Here is a 14,559-nt window from a genome sequence, read left to right on the forward strand (position 1 = left end):
TAGATAAGAGAGCATTGTCAAAATGTAACAGACTTTATGAAATGAAAGTGCTGTAAGAATTCTGGAATGCATAATGTATGCATAGAAATTGGAACGCTAAACTCATTTGTCAGAAGCCTTTTGCCTTCTATTTCCAGATCCAACAAATTGTTGTATAATGGGAAAACTCAGAAAAAGTGGATTAGTACTTTGCAAAATTTTTGGAATAGCGGGTTAATTAAGGATAAAGTCATTCAATGTTAATTAACCTTGGAGGTTTAAGTTGTCAAAAATGGTATGTTTTTAAGAAACTAAGCATATCAAAGGGGTATATCAATATTAAGCATTTACGATAGGCTGACATACCTGATAAATGCAGGTCCCACTTCTTAAGGTCCATTTACAGGCAAAGATGATCACTCAGAATTCGTTAGAAACTGACAGTTTTGAGCGATTATTTTGCATTCGGTACTAATGGGCTAATTAGTCGGTTAGTAGCTAACTAGTTTAATTTGCATGTATTTAGAGAACAGCGGGTGGTCTGTTCTCTAAATATATTGCTCTTGTTCTCCCGCGGGCTGCCAGCGCTGCCTGTGGAGAACACAGCATGCTGTCCCTCTTATCAGGGATGACGGATTTTATGCTGAGCTGAACTCAGCGATGGACGAAGAGTGCACAGTAAGTGCAAGACAGGCACAAGTTTACCTGCAGCGACTATCGCTCAAAAGCCGTTGTTTGGTCAAATATGGAGTGATAGTCGTTGCGTATAAATCAGCCTTTAGACCACTACATATCTAGAAGATGGGGGTCTAGCAGTTACCATTTACTCACTTTCAAAATTGTAGTTATATTTTAGACATTATGTGGACAGCGACACAAACTCATTGTGACAAGAGCTAAGAATGTATTCTGCACACACTAGGGAACGACTGAATGACTTCTAAATGACTCTTTACAATGGTAAAATTTATTGGGCATTTCATGTTATTCGCCTGGTCTTTATTGCAGATAGTAGTGCACCCAATGTTGGAGTCCACCCAAGGAACATCTGTACACCCACTTATTTTTATTGCAAGCTTTGCTTTTGTTATTGTACGCACAGGATATATTGAGGCTTATTTACTATTCAAAATACAACAGTGTTCTGGCACAAATTGCACCAGAAAACTGTCTTACATGCTTTGCGCCACATTTGCTATGTTTTTAGTCACTAATTCTCTGAACTTAGCCCCACCCCTGGCCCCCCTCTCCCCATTGTAAATAGTGCAGAGGGGTGGAGAGGAGGCAGAGAGGGGGCGGGAGCTCAGTTCCTGCTCCTGGCTCTTCCATCCCCCCCCCCCCCCTGCACACAAGGATGACGTATATCGGCTCGGCGTGAAAACCGAGCCGATATACGTTCATCTGAATGCAGCCTTAACAAAGTTGTGTCAGCTTTACTTTGCTCTCCGCTGCCAACAATTCCTCAATGTATGCGCGCTCCGTTTTCTGCTCCTTTCCGGCATTTAAAATCAGCGCAGTTTTGCTGGATCTGCCAACGTCACAATGATTCCTGGCTTGTACCCCGCCTCCTTTCATTATAAACAGCGGCAAGGGGCGGAGAGGAGCAGAGAAGGGGGAGGGAGTTTAGCAGTTACGCTGCTAAACTCCCTCCCACCTCCCTTCTCCGGCAGCTGTTACTGGCTCCCATAGGAGTCTATGCAGTGGCCAGCGGTGTAAAAGCTTTTCCGCCACGGATATACGCCCCTGTGCACTGATGCATTGTAAGCCAATGCATCAGAGGGGCAGCATATATCGGCCAGGCATGCAAACCCAGCCAATATACGCCCATGTGAATAAGCCCTTAAGCCAGTGTCACATGGATGTAAGCGCATTGTCTTTTCACTGTATTTTTTGCATGCACAAATAATGCACATTTGCACGCACAAAAAATTACGCAAGCATAGTCCCATACATTGACATGGGCAATTAAGTTAATTAGTTCGATATGTGCTATTTTTGTGCACAAATACGCATGAAAATAGAGCATGCTGGGTATTACTTACGCAAACTAAATGCACACGCATAATATGCTTACAGGGAAAAAGCCCATGTTGAACTAATTACACTAATTGCCCATTTCAATGAATGGTAACATAGTTGCATGTTTTTTACGGCCACAAATGCGCATGCTTTGCGCTCACAAAAAGTACAGTAAACCATGGACTTGCCCACAGTAACGTACAATGAAATACGCTAATGTGCGCAAAAAAAAGCATCATTCATTCTTCAAAAACGTTCTACTTGTGCAAATATGCATGAACTTGTGAAGGAGGCCTTAAAGGGGTTCTGACACACAAAAAAAAATTGTACTCACCTTGCCTGGCCAGGACCGATCGCCAGGCATGTCCCTTCCAGCCGCCATCTTCTTCTGTGGCTTGTAGAAGCAGAGCAGGAGCGGTCAAAATGACCACTTCTTGCTCTGCTCCGTCCGTCAGCCACTTCCGCGGTGAACGGACTGGCGCCACGTCACAAGCAGTGCTTGCTGTGGGCGGCCCGTCCATCCTGGCTGAACTCCGAGATTCTGCGCGTGCGCAGTGGAGACGCGGCCCGTCCTGACTCCTGTCAGAGGGCACCTCTCCACTGCGCATGCGCGCGATCCCGGAGCGGCGCGGCTCGTGGAGGAAGAAGCAGAAGAACAGCGCCTGCCAGGAGATGACCCCCCCGATGTCAACAACAACAGGAGAGAAGGTAAGTATCATGTTTTTATGCTTTAACAGCCATTAAATCGTGGGTTCCCTGTGTCCATTAGGCAGACCAGGGAACAATGGCTGGTAAAGCATAAAAACATTATTCATGTCAGAACCCCTTTAAACAGAACACAGAAAGCAGTTTAATCACTTACTATTACAGTTGTCACCTGCAGCAGATCTCCATATTGAAAAGCTACAGGAGAAGAATCCCATCCAGTAACACAAATATAATGTTACAAGTCAATGAATAGAAGCTGACAGCTCTGTGGTATAAACCCTTTGAACAGCATGCAAATAGAGACGGTCAGAAATCACTTGGTTCCTTAAAATGCAGATTCTGCGCTCCTCGGAAATGATTATTGTGAATATGACTTCAGCCTTTATTATCTACAAATATATCTTGACACAATTAAGGGGAACATTTGGTGTGGGAAGCCTATACAGGGAATACTGTATATTAGAATGAACAACTGGTACGTTCAGGAAAGTACAGCATTCTGTAATTTACATTATGCAGCATAGAGTATTTCCTGGGCAATTTACACGTATCTCAAAATACCAATTTGGGTTGCATACAGTCATCACATAGAATGCAATGCTCAATACATAGTGCACTGAAAAATCTGCATGGTGATGTTTTTTATTCTAACGGAGAAAGTAGAAATTCATTTAGTGCTTACTTATAAGCTATTACGCGCCTCATGTGGTGCAAAGTGAGAGTGCTAAGGCAGGCTCTTGCTCATGACCTGAAGGTTGCCGGTTCAATCCCTGCTTGGGTCAGGTAGCCAGCAAGGTTGACTCAGCCTTCCATCTTTCTGAGGTTAGTAAAATGAGTACCCAGCTTGCTGGGGGGTAAAGAGGACTGTGGGCGGCAAACCACCCTACAAAATCAGTCTGCCAAGAAAACATCACGTTGTGACGTCACCCTAGGAGTCAGTCATGTCTCGGTGCTTGCACCAGGGGACTTTACCTATAAGCTATTAAAGTTACACAGTTACATGGTTCTGTCAAACCAGTTATTCCTAAACTTTATTGGTTTTCTAATGCTGCACCTACCGTATGTAGATCAACTTCTGCTATGAAACAAGACTTTATAACTAGTTTGAGAATCAAAGTTGGACTCAAGAATCCTTGATCAAGGTTCGGATAAGGTAAGGATAGACATAAAAACTAATAGAGTAAGTGACACTTTAGGCTGTCAAGGTTTTGCTGGGCTTTTTTTTAACAATACTTTTTTGCAATTTCTTTAGGACACCTTAACACCGGCCGTATTTACTGCAAGTTTTTAGCAGCGGAAACCCGCAGCACATATGCAAGAAAACTGCAGAAACCAAATCTGCACCCAAATGGTGCTGATTTGTTCATAGTTTTTTTTTAGCAGATCCGCTGCGGAGTTTAACATCTCCATTTCAAGGGGTGAATTCCACAAAAGAAATAGACGCTTGAAAAATGTGCTTGAAATCTGCTGGATGTTTATTTATGCTATGGATTTATGCTGCAGAATTAAACTTTTGCAATACAAGGGTTAAATCTTGCAGTAGATCCACTTTACAAACTGTTTAGGTGTGGATTTGGCCACTGTAGATTCCACATGTGCAAAACAAACCTCTTGTATGCTCTTTTTTGTGCGCATTTGCAAGGATGCCCATAGAAGTCAATGGGGGTTGCACAAATGCGCACGCAATATGCAAGGGGATGCGAGAAACACTACACAATCTCCGCTGAAATAAGAATACATATGGACCTCATTAGATGGATTAGCCATTTAAATCAGGGTGTGCTTCTGTATTCTGCACAAAAGACCATGTCCTACGGGCAAAAAGCTGCAATGGAATATGCCAACATGCACACAAAAAAAAACTCGTTCATGGTGCAAATACATTGTGCTATGGCATGTGCAATTGCACATATGACTGTGTGAAGCTGTCCTTAGGCCTTGTTCACACGAGTGTTGTTTTGCAAAAAGCAGCGCCGCATGAATGTGTAGAAAAACGCATGAATGAAGCTCCATGCCCATTGCTTTCAATGGGCTGCAGGCACTAACCACAGTGATTTTTGGCGAAGGTCTTGAAATATAAGCCCTTCCCTGAAAATCATGCTCGTAATCATGTGTAAAACATATAAATATATATGTATACTCACCTCTCCTCCTCTGTTGGGGCTCGGCGTATCTAGCCACTTTGCTCCCCAGCAGTGTACTGAAGCTCTTTCAGCAGGCAGGGATTTAAAAGCGCTCAGCCAATCATAGGCAGCACTCAGCCATTTATTATATGACAGCTCTGCCTGTGATTGGTCACAGTGCTCAGACAATCACAGGCAGCACTCAGCCATTCATTGAATTCATATTTAAAGCCCTTCCACAAAAATCACTGCAGGGGTTGTAGGCATTGCATTGCTTTCAATGGGGCTGCCAGCAGCAGTGGTCACTCTAAGAGCAATGGAAAAACATTGCGATCCTCTGCCAGACCTGTGACAGCTGTGGCAGTGCTGTCACAGTGTTCAGTGACAAGGGGACTCCCCATGGGGAATATTAACGCGCAGCATGGACCTACGCGGTGCATGCATGTCCTATTTTTTGCAGGTGCGCGAATTTGCACGCCCGTAAAATAGGAACGTTAATAGATGCGTGGTTATGTCCGCACATATGCGTGCATAAATATACGGTCGTCTGAATGAGGCCTCACAGAGATACACTTACAGGCAATAATGCTTTGGAATATTAATAATTTTCAAAACATGGTATTAGCAATCAAAGTAGAGCAAATCCAGTAGAGCAAAGTGTTTCTTGTTTTCAATAAGAGAAACCAAGTAATCTTGTATATATGATACCTTTTAATTGCTAACAAACAACATACATGATGTCAAAGCAAGCTTTTGGATTTTCTTTGGACCCTTCTTCAGCCTTAAAGGGGTTGTCCCGCGGCAGCAAGTGGGTCTATACACTTCTGTATGGCCATAATAATGCACTTTGTAATATACATTGTGCATTAATTATGAGCCATACAGAAGTTATAAAAAGTTTTATACTTACCTGCTCCGTTGCTAGCGTCCTCGTCTCCATGGTGCCGACTAATTTTCGCCCTCCGATGGCCAAATTAGCCGCGCTTGCGCAGTCCGGGTCTTCTGCAGTCTTCTATGGAGCCGCTCGTGCAGAATGCAGGCTCCGTGTAGCTCCGCCCCGTCACGTGCCAATTCCAGCCAATCAGGAGGCTGGAATCGGCAATGGACCGCACAGAAGAGCTGCGGTCCACGGAGACAGAGGATCCCGGCGGCCATCTTCAGCGGTAAGTATTGAAGTCACCGGAGCGCGGGGATTAAGGTAAGCGCTCCGGTAAGCTTTCTTTACCTCCCTGCATCGGGATTGTCTCGCGCCGACCGGGGGGGGGTTGAAAAAAAAAAAAACCCGTTTCGGCGCGGGACAACCCCTTTAATGAAACAGATTTGGATGGGGCATATCATGACATAAATACAAATGCTCTCACACAGAAATTTGAGGCTGATTTGTACTTAAAACAAACAATACCAGATAAGCTGAACAAAGAACTAAATACTTAATCAGTCCACTGAGCTAAGGAATGTGACAGTTTTATAATGTGTGTTATCCCTCCTTCAGACCTGCACATAAGGGAGATGGAAACTCATTAAAAAAACTTCATAAAAATTCATGTGGTTTTCTAGCTGCTCTACCTATCCGCAGGTGTGGAGAGCCTTATATTCCTACCATGCCCTCTTCCCCTTGCTGTTGATTTCAGTTCACTAGAGAAGAGGTTGGAGTTGGTAAGATCCTATAGCCTGGGTGATAGCTCCATTTACAGATAAATACTACTTTATCCTTTCTGTTGTTTTTGGTTCCTTTATTGTTTGCATTGTGGTGTCAGTCTATCTCTCCAGGGGTTCCTATATGGATAGTCAGGGCCCAGAGGAAGACAGCGGGCTTTCCTTATCAGAAACCTAAGCTGGACCTGCCAGATCATTTTTTTCTGGTAAAAGGCAGTAATTTTTTGAGTCAATTTAATACATGATGAGGTGGCCAAATGTCTGAAACTTAATATTAAACCTTTGCACTGCCCAATACCTGTGTCAGCCATTGATTCCACCCCGCTGTCCCAGAAGTGTTTAAAAAATTTTGTTTCTGATGTTTGTTTAAAGATTGGGTTATTCCATACAGAGAGAATAATTTTATTTGTCATGGACTCTCTCCCTACACAGGTGGTGTTGGGTTTGCCATGGCTGAAGTTGCACAACCCAGTGGTGGACTGGGAAAAGGGAGTTATTGTTCAGTCGAATCCTTTCTGTAGACAGAATTGCATGTCAATTAATATCGCTGCAGTACAAACGAAGAAATTACCTGAGTTCCTCAAGGATTTCGCTAACATTTTTTTTCTAAGGAGAGAGCAGTTAAGCTACCACCTCACAGCCAACCCCAGCATGGAAGGTAAGATACCGGATGTACGAACCCTGTATGCAGATGGAAACTAGGGAAAGTATCTTGCCCTGAACTAATAACCAGGAGAGGGAAACCCCTGCCTATAAGCGGAGCAGTTGTCCCAATAAGGATGACCCCACGGTCTTCTTCTAGGCACTGACTGACCTTGATAGGACAGAACACCTATAAAACAAGCGACAGAACAAGACCGGGATGTACAGGAACAAAGGAGGTACAGGCTGACAAGGATAAACAAAGAAGCAGTCTCACGAATATAACAGACAGCTGGATACATGAATGGAGGACACAGAACACGAGCAGAAAGCAATGTAGCAGGGAAACTGCCGGAGCAGCAGCTAAACATGGAGTTATAGTCACAAATCACACAACAACACTACAGCAGTAACTGAAAGGGCCAGGGCAGCTATATAGGGAGATGAATAGAAAAGGTGCATCAGCTGAGCAGAAAGCCCAGAAGCAATAAAGCTTAAGAATGCTGGAAGGGAATAAATGTAAGTTCAGTGAACAGGGAAAGCAGGACGATGCCCTCTCCTGCCAGACATAAAAGCAGAGGATTGTGTCTGAACAGATTACCAAGCAGTATGTCCCCCTTTATACCCCCTTCCTGCCGGTTCTATGCAGAAATTCCTGAATCCGACATGGGGCGTTGATGTTCGCAGATGGTTCCCATGATCTTTCCTCTGGTCTGTAACCCTTCCAATCCACTAGGAAAAAGTTCTTGTTTCTAATCTTCTTAACATCAAGAATATTCTTCTCCTCGAAGATGTTCTCTGAACTGACCCGAGTTGCATCTGGTCTGGGATTTTTGGAAAACCTATTGAGCACATGTGGTTTGAGGAGAGAGGCATGGAAGGAGTTGGGGGTATGCAGGGAGGGAGGGAGTCGTGGCCTGTAACAAACAGAATTCATTCTCTCCAAAATTTCAAACGGTTGAAAAAAACGTGGGTCGAGCTTACGAGATGAAACTCTCAGCCTATGTTTGAAGGAAAGCCACACTTTATCCCCTTGGACAAATTGCGGAGAGGGGCGACACCTGCAATTGGCAAACCTCTTCATGGAAGTGACTGACCTCTGCAGATTCACTTTGGTTTCCTGCCAAATCTTGGCAAATCTCTCTTCTGAAGAGGCTGCTGCTGGAACCTCAGAAGTAGTGGAGACTGGCAAGGGAACTCTGGGTTGATGCCCATATACTATGAAGAAAGGAGAAGTCTTTGTGGAGTCACTGACATGCTGGTTATGAGAAAACCCACCCAGGACAGTAGACTGATCCAATCATCCTGGTGGGCATTGGTAAAATGGCAGAGGTATCCGGTCAGGATTTGGTTGGTGTGGACTGTGGATGATAGGCTAAGGAGAAGTCTAATGATATATCCATCAATTTACAAAGAGTTCTCCAAAATTTAGATGTAAATTGTACCCCTCTATCTGACACAACATCCTTAGGAAAGCCATGGAGACGAAAAATGTGATCAATGAACTTCTCTGCAAGTTGACTGGCAGACAATAAACCGGGCAGAGACACAAGTATGTGCCATTTTAGAAAATCAGTCCACTACTACCCATAAAGCAGTACAGGCACTGAACGGAGGGAAATCTGTAATAAAGTCCATGGCAATATGCTGCCATGGGACCTTAGGTATAGGCAACAGACACAACAGACCTGCGGATCTCAGTTTCTGCGGTTTATACTGAGCACAGGAAGTGCAGGAAGACATGAAATCGCGGATATCCTTCATCATGGACAGTACCAACGGTGAATTAACTCGCTAGTCTTGCGTTGCCCAGAATGACCAGCTAATTTGGAGCTGTGACCCCAGGACAGGACACCTCTTCTCTTGGCCTCAGGCACAAACGTCTTCCCCAGTGGGATATCCATAACCCGAACAGGAGCTACTATTACCAATTTGGCAGGTTCGATGATAAATTGTGAAACCTCCTAAGTGTCATTACAGTCAAATACTCTAGATAGCGCGTCAGCTTTAAAATTCTGGTCAGCAGGCCGAAAATACAACATAAAATCGAACTGTGCAAAAAACAAGGCCCACTGAGCTTGGCGAGGGTTAAGCCGCTGTACAGTCTGAAGATACTTCAGATTTTTATGGTCAGTGTAAATTACGATGGGATGAGAAGCTCCCTCTAGCGGATACTGCCAAAATTCCAGGACCATCTTGATAGCCAGTAGCTCGCGATCCCCAATAGAGTAATTCCGCTCTGTCGTGGAAAATGACTTTGAGAAAAAAACACACGTCACCCTCTTGCTGGAGGCACCTTTTTGCAGTAAGACTGCCCCTGCACCTGAGGAGGAATCATCGATTTCCAGAAAGAATTTCTTTGTATCCCCTGGTTGGTGCAGCACGGACAAAGATTAAAAAGCTACCTTCAGAGCTTGAAAAGGAGATTCTGCCTTTGGCGGCCATTGCTTGGCATCAGCTCCATTTCATGTGAGAGCCGAGATGGGAGAAGTCAGGGAGGAGAAGTGCAGAATAAACTGGCGATAATAGCTTGCAAAGCCCAGGAATCGTTGGATTGCCCGAAGGCCGAAAGTACAAGGCCAATTCAGCACTGCAGAGACTTTTTCAGGGTTCATTTCCAAACCCTGCCTGGAAACATTTCCCAAATAGGTAAGCGACTCATATTCAAAGACACATTTCTCCAATTTAGCAAACAGAAGATTCTCCCTTAATTGCCAGAGCACCGTGCGAACCTGTCTCCGGTGCCAGTGTATATCCGGGGAAAAAAATCAGGATATCATCCAAGTACACAACAATGCCTTGCTGAAGGTCTCTGAAAATGTTGTTAACAAATTCTTGAAAGACAGCAGGAGCGTTAACCAGACCAAATAGCATTACCAAGTATTCATAGTGTCTGTCTCGGGTATTGAAGGCCATCTTTCACTCATCTCCTTCATGGATGTGGATCAAATTATAAGCACCACACAGGTCAAGCTTGGTGAAAATTTGACCGCGCCGCAGGCGATCAAATATCTCCAGGTTCAAGGGTAACGGATATTTATTCTCAACAGTAATTGCGTTAAGAACATGATAGTCGATACAGAGCTGTAGCGACCTATCCTTCTTTTTAATGAAGATAAAAATGGCCCCAACAGGAGACAAGGACTTACAGATGAACTCTTTGCCCAGGTTCTCCTTAACATATTCAGCCGCGGCCTGGGTCTCAGGCAGAGAAAGAGGGTATTCTCTACCGCGAGGAGGCACGGAACCAGGCACAAGCTCAATAGCACAATCATAGGGGCAATGCAGTGGCAGGCATTCAGCCTTTTTTTTGTCAAAGACATCTGTAAAACTATAATAAGGCTCTGGTAGACCCTGGAGATTAGATGGTAAGGTGACCAGGTGAACCAGACACACAGGACGCAAGCATTTGGTATAGCAGGTGGTACCCCAACTTAATACCTCCCCCGTACTCCAGTACAAGGTGGGGTTATGTAATCGAAGCCACGGCAAACCTAGAGGTAGAAAGCTGGTCGCGGCAGGCAGCACCAGCAGGGAGATCCTCTCAGAATGAAAGGCGCCAATTCTCAACTCCAGCGGCTCCGTAACAAACTGGATCATCTCAGAGAGGGTACTACCATTAACTGTGGTTATCACGAGTGGTCTCTCGAGACACTGAACAGGAATCTGGTAACGGTCCACCAAAGCTTGTTGGAGGAAGTTGTAGACAGAGCCAGAATCCCGGAAGGCGGCCACTGAAACCTGGATACCGGACAGAACCATGGCTAAAGGTAAGTTCAGTCTGTAAGAGGAGCAATCCTCACCTAGGTTAGCCTCATCAACTGACCCTAGCTGGAGGAGTTTCCCGGTTTGAAGGGACAAGCACCAACAAAGCGACCTGGAGAACCGCAATAGATGCAAACATTCTTCGTATGTCTATGTGCGCGCTCCTCCTCAGATAGTCTTAGCCGATCCACCTGCATCAGCTCAGGATCGCTAGACTGAATAATGATCGGCGGAGGAACAAGTGGTCTCTGGAACCGAGGTGCCAGACGGATTGATCTCCTCTCTTGCATAACCTCCTTAGATCTTTCTTGGAACTGCAGGTCAATCCTCGCAGCCAAAGAAATCAGAGCATCCAAAGAGGTAGGGACCTCATGACCCGCCAACTCGTCTTTGATGCGCCATGGTAGTCCCTTCCAAAATGCTGCTACCTGAGCTTCATTGTTCCGCCCTAGCTCTGAGGCCAATGTTCGGAACTGAATAGCATATTGGCCCACAGCGAGGTTATTTTGACGGAGACATAACAGGGCGGAGGGAGCTAAAGAAGATCGACCAGGCTCATCAAAAACCTTCCGAAAAGACTCTATGAACAGACTGAGATTATTAACCAGTGGATCATTGTGCTCCCAGAGATGATTGATCCATGCCAAAACCTGTCCAGAAAGGTGAGACATTATAAATGCAATTATGGCGTCATTAATAGGTTGCTGGCCTGCATGGTGCACTACATGTATCAGTTCACTAGAGTAGAGGTTGTAGTTGGTGAGATCCTATAGCCTGGGTGATAGCTCAATTTACAGATAAGTACTACTTTATCCTTTCTGTTGTGTTTGATTCCTTTAATGTTTTCGCTGCTGTGTCAGTCCATCTCTCCAGGGGTTACTATATGGATAGTCAGGACCCAGAGGAAGACAGCAGGGCTTTCCTTATCAGGACAATAACTCTGCTTGCAAGCAAGGACTGCTCACTTTCCTCTTTGGTAGGGACAGGTTCTTTCCATCTACTTGGAGTGGTGCTCACTGTTCCGCATTGCATAGTGTTTTATACTTGCATTCAGTGTGAACGTCACCCCGCATCCGTGCTGTGGCGAGGTGCGCCCAGCAGACATGACACATGTATTTTTGTTAGCCATTAAAAGGTATCATATTCACGCACACGTGACACACCCTTTCTGTGGAATTTAATGGCTATTTAAGCTTCATAAGGTCCAGCCGTATTCTTTTTGCTGCATTTTGCGCAGTGTCACACCCTTCCCCTTAGGAAGAACACCTAGTAGGTGTGAGAAGACTTATAAGGTCATACATGCTACTATGGGAAATTTATGCAAAAGCAAAGAAGAAACAATGACTCTACAGCGCCACCTATTAGAAGGCAGCATTCCTGCATTCTGACCTTCTAAAAGGCCTTGCAACAATGACTAGGAATGGAAGCCAAAGCCAGAGTCTTCTCCAGGACTTTGACTGCAGGAATGCTACCTTCCAATAGGTGGTGCTATAGAGGAATTATTCCATCTTCTTATTTACCCTGTTGATGCTACATTTTTCCAAAGACAAGAACCATCTCGTCACCCTTGTATTTTCTCCTAATTTTGTGTCATACATACCAGGCAGGCATATTCTGACAGCAGTCTAAACAACCTACTAAGGAGGTAACATTTCAATGAGTCAAGGGCCCACTTGCCTGCCAACTGCATAATTCTCCTAGCAAGTCAACATCCTGCTCAGTTACATTACTAAATGTTCTTCACCACTCGCAACTTTTGATTATTAACCTGAACTTATTTTTTAGAATCAGGGGTTATCAGCAATGGCAGCTTGTATAAGGCAGGCTTTAGACTTTGAAAAGCCTTGTCTGCCTCTGTGAATCACATTACTGTCACTGACTTTACACCTTTTTAAAGAGATTATCCCATACAGCTGTCTTGCTGCAGCAAGCAGACAGCTCCGCTCATTGTGCAGTGGCCTGGGTTGGTAGTGCAGGCTGAGTCAGGTTGGTTTCTCATCTGCGTTGGGGTTCTAGTTTTCTGCTCCATTCTTTGTGATGGAACGAACAACGCCAAATGCACCCCATTGACTATAATGGAGTCAGTTCATTCTCCGCTCAGCTACCCATTTTTTTGCCATAAGAAAAAGCACAGATCTGCAACGGAACCTCCAACCGGAGGTTCCAGCCCAGATGTGAAACCACCCTCAGTAAACAGAGCTCATCGTAAAACAGGATGGGATATCCACAACCTCCTGAACTTTTCCTGCCTCGGACTTACACATTCGGAGGTACAGTAAGTCGCCATGTAGTATGCATGAAGCCTTTTTATTAGAAAAATAATGCAAGCATGAATGTGTCATCTTTATATTTGAAAGATGTTTGGTACGGCTTGTCAGTATATGATACGATTGTTAGTCTTCTCCCATTTAAAACACTTTCATGAGCCAATTTCATTAAATGAATGGAGGTCGTTAAACAGATTAGTGTTATGTAACTCCCATGTGAGTGCAATGCATTCAGATTGATGCGCTAGGTACTTTCAATAACTGAACTGCCTGAAAAGTAAATGATTCACAAGTTACATTATCCTTATTCCCAATCACTTTATCCACGTTTGTCTTTATTTACACCTTATTATTAATGTTAGAACGAGGAGCCAATTTCTCAAAAATACTGATGACTGAATAATAAAAATGTTCTAAGAACAGTCAAAACAAGCTAAATATTTTTTATGAATATTTTTTAATTTACTAATTCATTGTATCCACTATGTGTGGGAGTATACGCCAAGCAGCCATCCCCCTCTATATCAAGAGGCAGTGTGAGTGGCTGTCTCATCGGTGTCCTGCACAGGTGTAATTCGCTCCCTCATTTGGTAGTCAGCTACCTGCATGGTGAGAGGAGGATGCATCTATATGCACTCCTTACTCAGTGGGTAGTGGCCGTTTTCTGAGATTGTTTTTAATTTTTTTGGTATTTCCCCTTCTGTGAGGCACTACTAATTCATTGGAAATTTATAGTAAACACAGTCTTGAACTTGGAAAAATAGAATTTCAAAGATATGATAGTACTGATGAAAATTTTCCAACATTCGACCTAAGATTCAAGAGGGCTAGTTTTTAATATTCAGTTGACTTGTAATAGCTTGGCACTGTAAAGAAATTATAATTCAGCACAAGGCTGGTCTAATGAATGTCAAATTATTGCAATTTTAAAGTCTAATATATAATGGTGCACTATTATAATTCTATAGTGAAGAAAAATGAAAACTATGTACAGCACATCCCAGAAGATGCTCACAGTTACTCTACTGATGTTAAGAATATCCACTGAATATGGAAGAGAATAAATTGTCATGTTATATAAAAGACTACAGAAAATACACACATGTGCACATAGTTATACATGTAAAAATAGGTGTGTCAGACTGATGGATGGGACACAGCGGTTGACTTGGGGCAATTGGAGGAGGTAGTATTTGACCATCTCCAAGTGGGATTTGGTCTTCACTGCGTCTCCACAAGCCATTATTTGCAGAGATAGTCTCAGTAGGGTGGCTGCTGATGCTGCACTGGGCCAAGGTGTGGTACCTGATGGTGTGAACAGGTGTGTATCAAGAGAAGTAACAAAGGCAAAGTCTAAAGTGCAGTATACAGAGACGAGGTCAGGGAGCACATAAGACAGA

This window comes from Eleutherodactylus coqui, chromosome 12, assembly GCF_035609145.1.
Source record: "Eleutherodactylus coqui strain aEleCoq1 chromosome 12, aEleCoq1.hap1, whole genome shotgun sequence".
Taxonomy (NCBI): Eukaryota; Metazoa; Chordata; class Amphibia; order Anura; family Eleutherodactylidae; genus Eleutherodactylus; species Eleutherodactylus coqui.